The 12,637-nt window shown below is 39.1% G+C and overlaps 1 protein-coding gene across 20 annotated transcripts in view; it reads right to left on the reverse strand.

Moving 5' to 3' along the window:
• Positions 1–12,637, reverse strand: part of NCOA1 (nuclear receptor coactivator 1) — a 353,482-nt gene that overhangs the window by 262,207 nt on the left and 78,638 nt on the right. For all 20 annotated transcript variants that reach the window (XM_037893807.2, XM_037893795.2, XM_037893802.2 and 17 more), the window contains exon 2: positions 612–780. The gene's annotated coding sequence lies outside the window, so the exon portion shown is untranslated. The remainder of the gene's footprint in view (positions 1–611; positions 781–12,637) is intronic.

Below are 12,637 nucleotides of genomic sequence, written 5' to 3' on the forward strand. Positions count from 1 at the left end.
CACCATACCCATCTTGAGTATGTAGCCTATGCATAAGAACGGCCATACTGGGTCAGAACGAAGGTCTATCTATCCCAGTATCCTGTCTTCCGACAGTGGTCAATGCCAGATGCCCCAGAGGGAATGAACAGAACAGGTAACCATCAAGTGACCCATCCCCTGTCGTCCATTCCCAGCTTCTGGCAAACAGAGGCTAGGGACACCGTCCCTGCCTATCCCGGCTAATAGTCATTGATGGACCTATCCTTCCTGAACTTCTCTAGTTCTTTTTTGAACCCTGTTATAGTCTACGCCTTCACAACACTACACTCTGCAATTGCAGCAACTAGCCATTAAAGCACACCAAGTCAATATGGTCTAGTTTTGCAGTAATTTTTTCCTTTATGCACTTCTAAGGCAGATTTTTTAACTGCCGATGCACTACAGAATGGCTGCCAGTCTGATCCATAGAGAGCAAACTCTTAGGATGCAGAGGAGAGAGAAAATGCTTTAAACAGTTCCAGTGATTGGTTCCACATTAAGAGATGCCTCAGCAAAAGGCATCTCTGATAGGTTTAAACAATTTTCACCTGAGGTGGAGAAAGAACAAGAAAAAAAACCTGAAAACTTACCTCTATCTTTCCAGAGGTGGAAGATGACTCATGGGAAAAAATGGACTCTTCAGTAAATTAAACAGTAAAGCAAAGAATCCTAGAATTTCAGCAAACATAAACATTGATCGTCCATGGGCAGTCTTCAGATGAATCCTCCCGGCAGGGGACCAGCATCAATTATTGAATTCTGGTGAGAAAAGGGGCAGACAGATATTTTGATTACAATACTGTCTCCCAATAAACCAAATGACACAGGATTCAACTTTCAGCATCTTAAGTGAAAAACCGCAGTTAGTTAATTTCAACATTAATTTGTGGCAATATCATATTAAAAGCATGTTGGTCTTATTAATGCTACATACACCAACGCAGTTTGTTCTTTGGCTGCATTACAGAAAGGTTTAATAGGGTAGCAGTTTTTCCAGCCTTTAAGTGATTTGGAAAAAAAATCAATATTTAAAGACCTTTTTCCTCAACAAATCCATGCTAAAGAATGGAAGTTTCACAGTCCAGGAACCCTAGGGCTTTTAGCAAACATTAGGTTCAATGTCACTAACAGACATGCTCATCTTCTGCCTCTTTCCCTCTCTTATACAATACCTAACACAGAATACCCACAGGAAAGAGCAACACAGATCCAGAAACAAACTGATTACAATTTGCGATAGACAGGCATCATCCACCACAACACAAACGAGCACCAAAAAATTAAGTTGACGTTTATCAGCGCTAGACTGGTGGTCAACAGGCCTCAAATCATCAGTGAATTCATTACAGATGAGGCCCCAGATGCAATATGATCACCATCTGAGCACTACCTCACAGGGTGTGGGTAGTAATTTGCTTCTGTTATAGTTCAGGAAAGATCATCCAGTAGCTAGGGCACTAACCCAGAACTGAGGAAACCTGAGTTCAAGTCCCTGCTCCTCCACAGACTACAGGAAGTCATTTAGCTTCTCTGTGCCTCAGTCCCCCATCTGTAAAATGGAAATAAATAGTACTTCCTTACGTCACAGGGGTGTTGAATAAATACATTAAAGACAGGTTTCAGAGTAACAGCCGTGTTAGTCTGTATTCGTAAAAAGAAAAGGAGTACTTGTGGCACCTTAGAGACTAACCAGTTTATTTGAGCATGAGCTTTCGTGAGCTACAGCTCACTTCATCGGATGCATAGCATATCAGATTGCAAGGGGCTCATAATACAGCAAATGGGGCCACATAAGAACCTAAGAGACTGCAAATTACTATCCGTCTGGAACAAGAGGAAACCAGGGAGTAGTTATGGCTCCCTAAAGCCACAATTCCTTCCCGCAGCTGTTCCTGTACAGCAGCACACCATCCACTTTCTATGGGGGGTGTTCAGACCCTACTACAATGAGGCCTTGATCTCTAACTGGAGTTCCCTAGGTGCTACTGTAATAGCAGTAAAACATTAAAATCAGGCCCAGAGATGGTCCACCTCACCCCTGCCAGACTACAAACAGAATACGGCACCTACCAGTAATGTGTACACTTCAGAACTCTAAAAGAATCAGTTACCCAAAGCTTAAAGCAATTGGTCAGCATAACCAACAGAAAGTGTTAACAACAATTGGGAATCATACAAGGCCATCCTACTAGATGCCTGAAAAAACGCAATTGCACAAACTTGAAAAAAAAATTACACTACTCAAAAAACTATCTTGGTTAAAAGGAGATGTGAAAGCAGCAATAAAATATAGAAAAAAACCAAAATATAAAGACCACAAAAAGGGGAAGTTAATAGCAATAAATTAAAGTTAAAAGTTAAAAAATGCAGGCAACTGATAAGTACAAAGAATCAATGAAATATTAATGGCCAATAGGGTTAGAGCCAACAAGACATTTTTAAATCATATTAGGAACAATAAGCATCTTAGTTAATGCATAGGTTAACTGCTAGATGCACAGATGGTAAAATCGTAAATAGTGATGCAGATGAGAGAAATATTCATTAGGTATTTCTGTTCTGTATTTGAAATGAAGAGGAAGCTGTATCTATCCTATATGTCGTCGTTGGTACTTTTTGACTAGCCAAAAGGATACATTATATCTATACACATTTAAACAATTATATAGCTAAATATAAATACATTTATTCATATTCTTCATTTTTATATATTTTTATATTAGAAAATGATCCATTTACTTACTAGACTAATTTTTTACTTGTGATTTCTGTCAAGTTGTACTTGGATGAAAACTAGAATTCAATTAAAAACACACAAGAACAGCATCTAAAAATTGTTTACTACATAAAACAAAACTGCTTTAAATGTACTGGATACCTAATAAAATAGCAGGTTTATTAATACGTTTTACATTTTGGAAAAACTGGTTGTTTTTTTAAACAAAAGTAACATTATCTGTAGTTATTGAACTGAACTGATTGTTTCTGGTCACCACGACCTTCAAGATTTTAGAACTAATAGAGATCCTTTCTCACCTCAGTTTTATTCATAGACTGAAGGAGGAAAATAAGCTTTCCTGCTTTTTCAACTCCTCGTCAGTTTCTCATCTTTAAGTGAACTAATCATTGAAGTAAAATAGCTGAATATACTGAAATGAAGAAAATATTCTCTTTGCACCTGCAGAAGAGGCTACTGCTATCAAAAGCTGGGTTTAGTACTTCAACAAATTCTGGTGCCAGGTGCTTAGCCAGTAACTTTCACTAGTTCAGTTTCTTTAAAATTTGTCAGCAAACATGTACTGGTTGATTTTTTTTATTTAATTTAAATGATTTAATAAATAATAATTTTAAGCCTTAATATCCGTTGCCATAATTTTTAAATAGGTTTATTTTTTAAAAGAAAATGCATTTAATTTAAACAAATGAACTTTTTTTTTTAAATCTATTTTTATCCACCCTGATATTCAGCAGCAACAGCCCAGCAAGGGACCAAGGAGCAATCAAGTTGCGCATCATTATGACCACACATTAACCACTGTAATCAAAATAACAGCTCCCAAACAACATTCTGCCTTCACATCATTCACACAGGTCTCTATGTGACTAGCATAATATGAAAAGAAACTAGAGCACTGAAATCTAGATAAGGTAGAAATATTGAAACAAAAATTTTCAATATGTAAAAAATACACTAAGGCAAAATAACAGGCTAAAATCTTTTTTCTCATCGTCTGTAGAAGCCACCCAAAAAAGCTATTCTGGTTACTGAAGCCCAACCGACTATAGCCTGCAGAAGAATCCAGTACCACTTTCTGCTATCTTCTTCCTTACTGAGAACATCCCCTATATAGCCAGTAGTTTCTTGGGGTACACAGAACCAAACATTACATACAACTTCAATATCTGGACACCTCCCTTCCCCAAGTCTGATCCTTCTACACATCAGGAAGCACTGGACAAAGTGAATAAACAGAAGCCTCCACTTGCAAGTCAGTCCTTTGCCCTTCCTGGCTGGGGAAAGAATAGCTACAGTATCTGATAGATTGCCGGTGCCTTGTTCAACAAAGGACCTGTCTCTCCTGGTTTACAGCAAGACCAATCTTGAAACGTTTGTTGATTACACAGAACAAGACTTCCACCACCTGCAGTCAAATCTCCTATTCCTGAGCAAGCTGACTGAGAAGTTAATGAACAGCAGTTCCTTAGCACATCAGTCTATAGCCTATAACCTAGATACAGGATCAATATCTCCCCTGTCCCACTCTTTCCACAAGCTCCTTACTGAACTTCATCAAGATTCTAGTCCTGCAAAAAACTGGTACCAAGGTACCTAAAAGTTCACCTCATCCTCCAACTCTCAATTGTTCAACAGCTCTGCTCCTCATGAATAAAGGAACTGTTTACCACAAAGGCAAAGCTCACAGGAGTTTTCTTGGCAGATCTGTTGTAGAATTCACTCCCAGAGGACTAAGATTAGCCAACAGGCTCACCAATTTTCAGATCCAAATGTAATAAAAAAAAAACTCTCACATCTTTGACCACTCTTTCCCACAAAACAACACACCCTATTAGTATTTAGGTCAGAGAAGGAATTTAAAGTGTAGAAATTACTATCCATGGAGGGCTGCACGAGAAGAAAACTGAGAGGAAACGTCACTTTAATTTGTTGATGTATCATACTTTGTAAAAGTTTTTTACACTTTAAATGGTGCTCACGGTCCATGGTATAAGAACCTGAACAGAACAGAATAGCGGATGTAGCCTTTTATCCCTTCACCTTAGGGATACCATAAATGCCATGTCACTTCCACTTCCTCCGCTACAAGGAACAAGTTTCACCAACTCAATCCTGCATATTGCTGCAGCCAAATCATTGGTCTAAATCATTGTAATTTTTTCAGGCATTAAGTCTCCCAAAATTTACACCCATGTAAACCTTGTATTCAGCACCCGATTCCAATATGTAACAAACCATAAATTGGTCAAACCTCACTTGGCAGAAGCACAGACACTGGTCATATGAGTTTGCTCTCCACTCTATGAACTACCGTCAGAATTCAAATGAGAACGTGAGCCATCCAAAAAGGGAACCTTTGCTAATATAGTCAGATCAGCAAAAAATCATCTATTTCTCAAGCCAGTCAAAAGCTATACAGTTTCTGGTAATCATGTATACTGTTTACAGACTCAAACACATGGGCCAGGAGTCTCATTATTACTTCTGTCTTGGCCGTTGTTGTGGCTATATATAAATACACACACACACTCCTACATTCCTTACTGAAAATACTACTTATATATATAAACTTTCAGATAACTAGTATTTTCAGTAAGGAATGTAGGAATTACCAGACTGGATCAGACAGGTCCATGTAATTCAGTAGTCTGCACCAACTGCTTCAGAGGAAAGCGCACAAAGTAGTAAGCAGAAGTGGGTTAACCTGCCCCACATGAAAGTCTTCTCTTACCTCTGATAGTTAGAGCCTTGTTCAAACCCTGAGGCATGAGGTTTTATAGCTCCTCTTAAACTTTTTTTTTTACCATTAACTAAACAACTCTGGATACACTTGTTATCCATATAAATGTCTGCTCCCTCTTTAAATCCTATTAAGTTCTTGACTGCAGCATCATGCGGCAATGCGTTCCACAGCCATATGCATTATGCGAAAAAGTATTTCTTTTTCCTAGATTTTAATTTGGCCACATTTCTACTTAACTGAATGCCTCATTGTTCTTGTTCTGTGAACTAAGGAAAATAGAAGTTTCCAATCTACCCTCTACACCATTCGTTATTTGTATGTCTCTTTGTCTCCTCTCTAAGGTAAGCAATCCCTATCTTTTCAATCTCACTTAATATGAGAGTTTTTCTATTCCCCTAATCATTCTGGTTGCCACTCCCTGACCCCTTCTTATTCTGCAATATTCTGTTTTTGACAGAATCATAGGACTGGAAGGGACTTCAAGAGGTCATCTAGTCCAGTCCCCTGCACTCATGGCAGGACTAAGTATTATCTAGACCATTCCTGATAGGTGTTTGTTCTAATCTGCTCTTAAATATCTCCAGTGATGGAGATTCCACAACCTCTCTAGGCAATTTATTCCAGTGCATGGAATGAAGCATTTTAGATGAGTGTGAACCATTAATTTATGTAACAGGATTCTAATATTTCATATATTATTATCCATCCCACTCCTTATGCATCCTAATATCATTTGTTGTTTTGACAACAACTGCGCTTTGAGCGGAAGTCTTCATTGGACTGTCCACAACAATACCCAAGTCCTTCTCCTGAGTCGATACAGTTAATATAGAACCTAGTAAAATGTATTAGAACTTAAGTTTTCCCTCCAATGTGCCTTATTTTGCCCAATGCTCCTTGACCAGTCAGCCACCTTTGACAGTCGACCACACTCTCCTGGAAATCTTGTCCTTCCTTGACTTCTGTAATTCTATGCAGGTGATATACAGATCTACCTCTCTACTGTAGACCCTTCTCCTTCTAGCCAAACTAAAATCTTGGCTTGTCTCTCTGACATCCTTTCATATATGTCGACCCATCAGTGCAAGCTCAACATGGCTAAAACAGAACTCTTAATCTTGATCTCCCCTCACTCCAAGAGACCCCACCTACTACATCCTCCCTTGATCCCTGTGGACAACACCACCATCCTCCTGCCGGTCACTCAGGTTTGTAACCTGGGTGTCATCTTCAACTCAGATCTCTCTCTAGGTCTCATCTCTTATATCTTGCAGATTATTTTTACACATCAGCTCTAAAATACAGCTTCCCTATCCATTCACACAGCTAAAGCTCTCACCCAAGCTCTCATCTTAGTTACTGCAACTTCCTTCTCTCTGGCCATGACAAATGCTGTTTTGCCCCACTCAGATCCATTCAGAATGTTGTTGCAAAGATCATTTTCCTAGCCCATTACTTTGATCATGTTCACCCCTCTCTTTGCAACCCTCTGCTGGCTCCCCATTATCTATTCCATCAAACAAAAGCTGTTTGTCTTTACTTTCAAGGCACTTAACAGTCTATCATCTCTCACCACCATCGAACTGTCTGCTCCCAACTCTGATCAGTCCATGACACCAACCTCTGTCGCCCACTTGTTACATTTTCATACAAGCTCCTTTGTGCTTTCTCCCATGCCCCAGGCTTGGGAGAGCTCTCCATAAACATCTGCAAAGGTGTCATTATCTCCCTTCAAATCCTGCCTTAAAACTCTGCTTTACTGTGATGCCTATAAAAAAAATTGACAATTAGGATGGCGGTTTGTTAAGACCACAGCCTATCATACTGACCACTCCCTCATTGTTTCCGTGTACTCTCCCATCAGTCTGTATCCATCCATTGCTTCTTGTCTCATACTTAGATCGTAAGATCTTTGGGGCAGAAAGCTTCTCTTGCATAGCACCTACCACAATTGATCATGGTCCACGATGGGGGTTCCTAAGTGCTAGGGTAATACCAGTAATACATTTATTAGTAACATTAAATTTCTTCTGCCATTGCATTGCCCATTCACCCAACTTGATCAGATCCCTCCAAAAGTTCTTCACAGTCTTCTCTGAATTTATAACCCAAACAAGAAACATTTATGTCTCACTGATACACTTCTTTGATATGGACATGGATATCACTTCAAATGAGTAACTATAATCAGGCTGTTCTAGTGAGCGGACAGGGTAACAGCCCTGAGCTGTGGCTAGGTGACTCGCTGGTACCGTATCTTCCTAGCCAGCTGTTCTCAGCCATGTCTGTTAGACTGCTTCCTCACAGGCAAACCGTGCTTTAGAGCGTGAACAGCGCTACTGTGGCTGCTTCGGCTATACAAATTATAAACCTGTATAGATGGGGGTTCTGAAGTTTTGTACAGCGTGAACCATATCTTAGGCTATGTCTATACTAGCACTTTTATCGGTATAACTTATCTCCCTCAGGGGTGTGAAAAGAACACACACCCCTCTGAGCAATCAGCAATCTGCAGATCACCAGTGTGACAATCATGGGTTTAGACAATGGGCAATAATGCCAGTTCGGCAAATACTACTCTCTCCTTACCCAAGTAAGCGGATTACCTTTACGTCCAAATACATTTTTCCATATATCTGTAGCTTTTTTGTTCTAAAGCAGATTTTTTTTTTTTTTTACTATAGTGCCTGGAGAGGATAATGAAAAGCACTTTACAAGTAGTTTTTATACACCAACGTGACTTCAGATAAGTCTTCAATTTAAGATAAAAAGATGGTTGGAGGACAAACAGTAGAATGAAATGTCCACAGAATATAAATATCTCCACCTCACAATGTTTTTCACTCCATCAGAAAGCTTTTCAATTCTTGTTACTACGAGGAGTATGTACTTAAAGATTTTCAATGCAAGAAACCTGGCCTTTCCATAAAGCTTGCATTAGCCTGAAATCCTTGGTCCTCTGACTGTTACCTTCCATAATCCTGTATTCAGTATTTCATGCTCAACTCTTGTCAGTGAATTGTCTGAAGTGGTTTGCTTAGAAGTGCTGGGATTCATTTTTATCCTTTCTTTCTGACAACTAATGAAGCTGTCTTGAGAGGAACAAATATTCAACACAAGATGATGAAGATGAATGTTGTTTAGTTTTTAAGCAAACCATACCTAATAATTATACTTCCCAGAGAGTGGTGGGGTGAAGGCAGGCTGTAGGTTATCTAAGGTCTTTGTAAACATGTCCTTTGAAGATGAATTCTTCTAACTAAACTTCCTTTACAATACCTCATTATGAAACAGACTCGTCCGGTTAGTACTCTATTACTGATTATAGCAATTTTAAGAATTCTTGTAATCCATCTAAAATGTACTCAAAAATATATTATGGTGCCAGTCATGTCACTCTGTCTTTCAGTCTTTCCATTACGTACCCCTATTGTAAGGTTTTAGAAGACAGCTGTAAAAACTCTTTGGGGCTAAAAAGTGGCACAATACCTTAGCCCAAGGGCAACTGTTACTAAATATTTAAAGCAAAATCCATTCACTAATTTACCAATCAGTCACAGACAAAATATCTTTCCATCATTTTTAATCCAGACCACATTTCAAAGAGAACTTTCTTTCATCTTTAGTTTAGTTATCTTTCTCCATTTACATTCCCCAAGTCATGTGTTCCCTACAGATTTTTCACCCATGGGTTTTTTTTTTCATAGATACTAAGGTCAGAAGGGACCATTATGATCATCTAGTCTCACCTCCTGCACAACGCAGGTCACAGAATTTCACCCACCCACTCCTGCGAAAAACCTCTCACCTATGTCTGAGCTGTTAAAGTCCTCAAATCGTGGTTTAAAGATTTCAAGGAGCAGAGAATCCTCCAGCAAGTGACCCGTGGCCCATGCTACAGAGGAAGGCGAAAATCCTCCAGGGCCTCTTCCAATCTGCCCTGGAAGAAAATTCCTTCCCAACCCCAAATATGGCCATCAGCTAAACCCTGAGCATATGGGCAAGATTCACCAGCCAGATACTACAGAAAATTCTTTCCTGGGTAACTCAGATTCCACCCCATCTCATATCCCATCACAGGCCATTGGGCCTATTTACCATGAATATTAAAGATCAATTAATTACCAAAATCATGTTATCCCATCATACCATCTCCTCCATAAACTTATCAAGTTTAATCTTAAAGCCAGATAGATCTTTTGCCCCCACTACTTCCTTTGGAAGGCTATTCCAAAACTTCACTCCTCTGATGGTTAGAAACCTTCGTCTAATTTCAAGTCTAAACTTCCCAGTGGCCAGTTTATATCCATTTGTTCTTGTGTCCACATTGGTACTGAGCTTAAATAATTCCTCTCCCTCTCCGGTATTTATCCCTCTGATATATTTAGAGAGAGCAATCATATCTCCCCTCAACTTTCTTTTAGTTAGGCTAAACAAGCCAAGTTCCTTGAGTCTCCTTTCATAAGATAAGTTTTCCATTCCTCGGATCATCCTAGTAGCCCCTCTCTGTACCTACTCCAGTTTGGATTCATCCTTCTTAAACATGGGAGACCAGAACTGCACACAGTATTCCAGGTGAGGTCTCACCAGTGCCTTGTATAACGGTACTAAAACCTCCTCATCCCTACTGGAAATACCTCTCCTGATGCATCCCAAGACCGCATTAGCTTTTTTCACAGCCATATCACATTGGCTGCTCATAGTCATCCTATGATCAACCAATACTCCAAGGTCCTTCTCCTCCTCCGTTACTTCTAATTGATGCGTCCCCAGCTTATAACTAGAATTCTTGTTATTAATCCCTAAATGCATAACTTTACACGTCTCACTATTCAATTTCATCCTATTACTATTACTCCAGTTTACAAGGTCATCCAGATCCTCCTGTATGATACCTCGGTCCTTCTCTAAGTTGGCAATACCTCCCAGCTTTGTATCATCCGCAAACTTTATTAGCACGCTCCCACTTTTTGTGCCAAGGTCAGTAATAAAAAGATTAAATAAGATTGGTTCCAAAACCGATCCTTGAGGAATTCCACTGGTAACCTCCCTCCACCCTGACAGTTCACCTTTCAGTAGGACCAGTTGTAGTCTCCCCTTTAACCAATTCCTTATCCACCTTTCAATGTTCATATTGATCCCCATCTTTTCCAATTTAACTAATAATTCCCCATGTGGCACGATATCAAACGCCTTACTGAAATCTAGGTAAATTAGATCCACTGCATTTCCTTTGTGTAAAAAATCTGTTACTTTCTCAAAGAAGGAGATCAGGTTGCTTTGGCACGATCGACCTTTTGTAAAACCATGTTGTATTTTGTCCCATTTACCATTGACTTCAATGTCCTTAACTATCTTCTCCTTCAAACTTTTTCCAAGACTTTGCATACTACAGATGTCAAACTAACAGGCCTATAGTTACCCGGATCACTTTTTTTCCCTTTCTTAAAAATAGGAACTATGTTAGCAATTCTCCAATCATACGGTACAACCCCTGAGTTTACAGATTCATTAAAAATTCTTGCTAATGGGCTTGCAATTTCATGTGCCAATTCCTTTAATATTGTTTGGATTATCTGGGCCCCCCAATTTAGTCCCATTAAGCTGTTTGAGTTTTGCTTCTACCTCAGATATGGTAATATCTACCTCCATATCCTCATTCCCATTTGTCATGCTACCATTATCCCTAAGATCCTCTTTAGCCTTATTAAAGATTGAGGCAAAGTATTTGTTTAGATACTGAGCCATGCCTAGATTATCCTTGACCTCCACTCCATCCTCAGTGTTTAGCGGTCCCACTTCTTGCTTTGTTTTCTTCTTATTTATATGGCTATAGAACCTTTTATTATTGGTTTTAATTCCCTTTGCAAGGTCCAACTCTACTTGACTTTTAGTCCGTCTCACTTTATCCCTACATGTTCTGACCTCAATAAGGTAGCTTTCCTTGCTGATCCCTCCCATCACCTCTCTGAGATGCTTGCTCATCCAGCTTGGTCTACAACTCCTGCCTATGAATTTTTTTTAAAAGGCATGGTCTATCTCCAATTAAAGTTCTCACAACAGGCCATGATGCAATAGACTTTCAGCACCTTTGAAGCAGTTATGATCTAGCATGCAAAGCACATGCCTTTCAGCAACTCCCTTGTTACATTTTACTTAGTCTAGTGAATAAAATGAATTTCAAAATTTATGTACATTCCAAATGTTATGTATATGCAGTAAGCAATTTGGACAGTGCTGACAATTTTTAATTACTTTAGCTACCACAATTTAAAAAAAATCTCCAAATATATAATATGGACCTAATGTAAAAGCAAGGAACTTTAAAAGACAAAAATCTGCTTGAGAACTTTAGGCTTTATTTTATATGCCACTGTAGCCTAGACTTCTGACATGGGTAACTGATTAGTTTATGTCTGATTGTTCAGTCAGGATTTTCAGCCAAATCCAGGAATTTCTTGTCTTTTTGGTCTGTCCTTTGCTAACCTGCTTCAGAACAATACTACTACTTTGTATGGAAGGTGCCATAAAATACAAAGATTTCAAAAGTGATTTACAGGCACTGTTAAGTCTCACCACCTTGTCATTTAGGGAAATACTACCCCATTTTACAGATTACAAAGTCACAATGAAAAGGAAGAGCCAGGGGCTGGAGTCCCTTCTTAGTTACACCAGTGTCACTCCTCTGACTTCAATGGATTTACCCAATTTAAAGCAGTGAGAATGGAGAAGCAGGATCCAGATTTCTCGATATATAGTCCTGTCCTTCAGTCATAATAAGACCATCCCTTCCTTTCACCTACACCTACCTGCCTAAAATTATTTTTGAAAGATATGGGTAGTAAATTAAATACAAAATATATGCTGCAGACAGAAGACTTCAGATGTTTTTGTACATATCACCAGAACTCCCAGCATAAAAGTACAACCTTATAGTACATACCGCTGCATGTGTTCTCTGCTTAGTATCAGAGGTACCAATTAAAAATAAAATGACAACTTCTGTAAACTTTAAGGAGGCGCAATGACAGACACCAAAGGAAGTGTAATTGGCTGGAAAGGTAGGTAGTGAATGATCCAAGGCCCTTCCTCTTCTGCACTTCCATATGCAGAGAGCACTGTTTCTGACTGGGATG

This window comes from Chelonia mydas, chromosome 3 (assembly GCF_015237465.2).
Source record: "Chelonia mydas isolate rCheMyd1 chromosome 3, rCheMyd1.pri.v2, whole genome shotgun sequence".
NCBI classification, from domain to species: Eukaryota; Metazoa; Chordata; order Testudines; family Cheloniidae; genus Chelonia; species Chelonia mydas.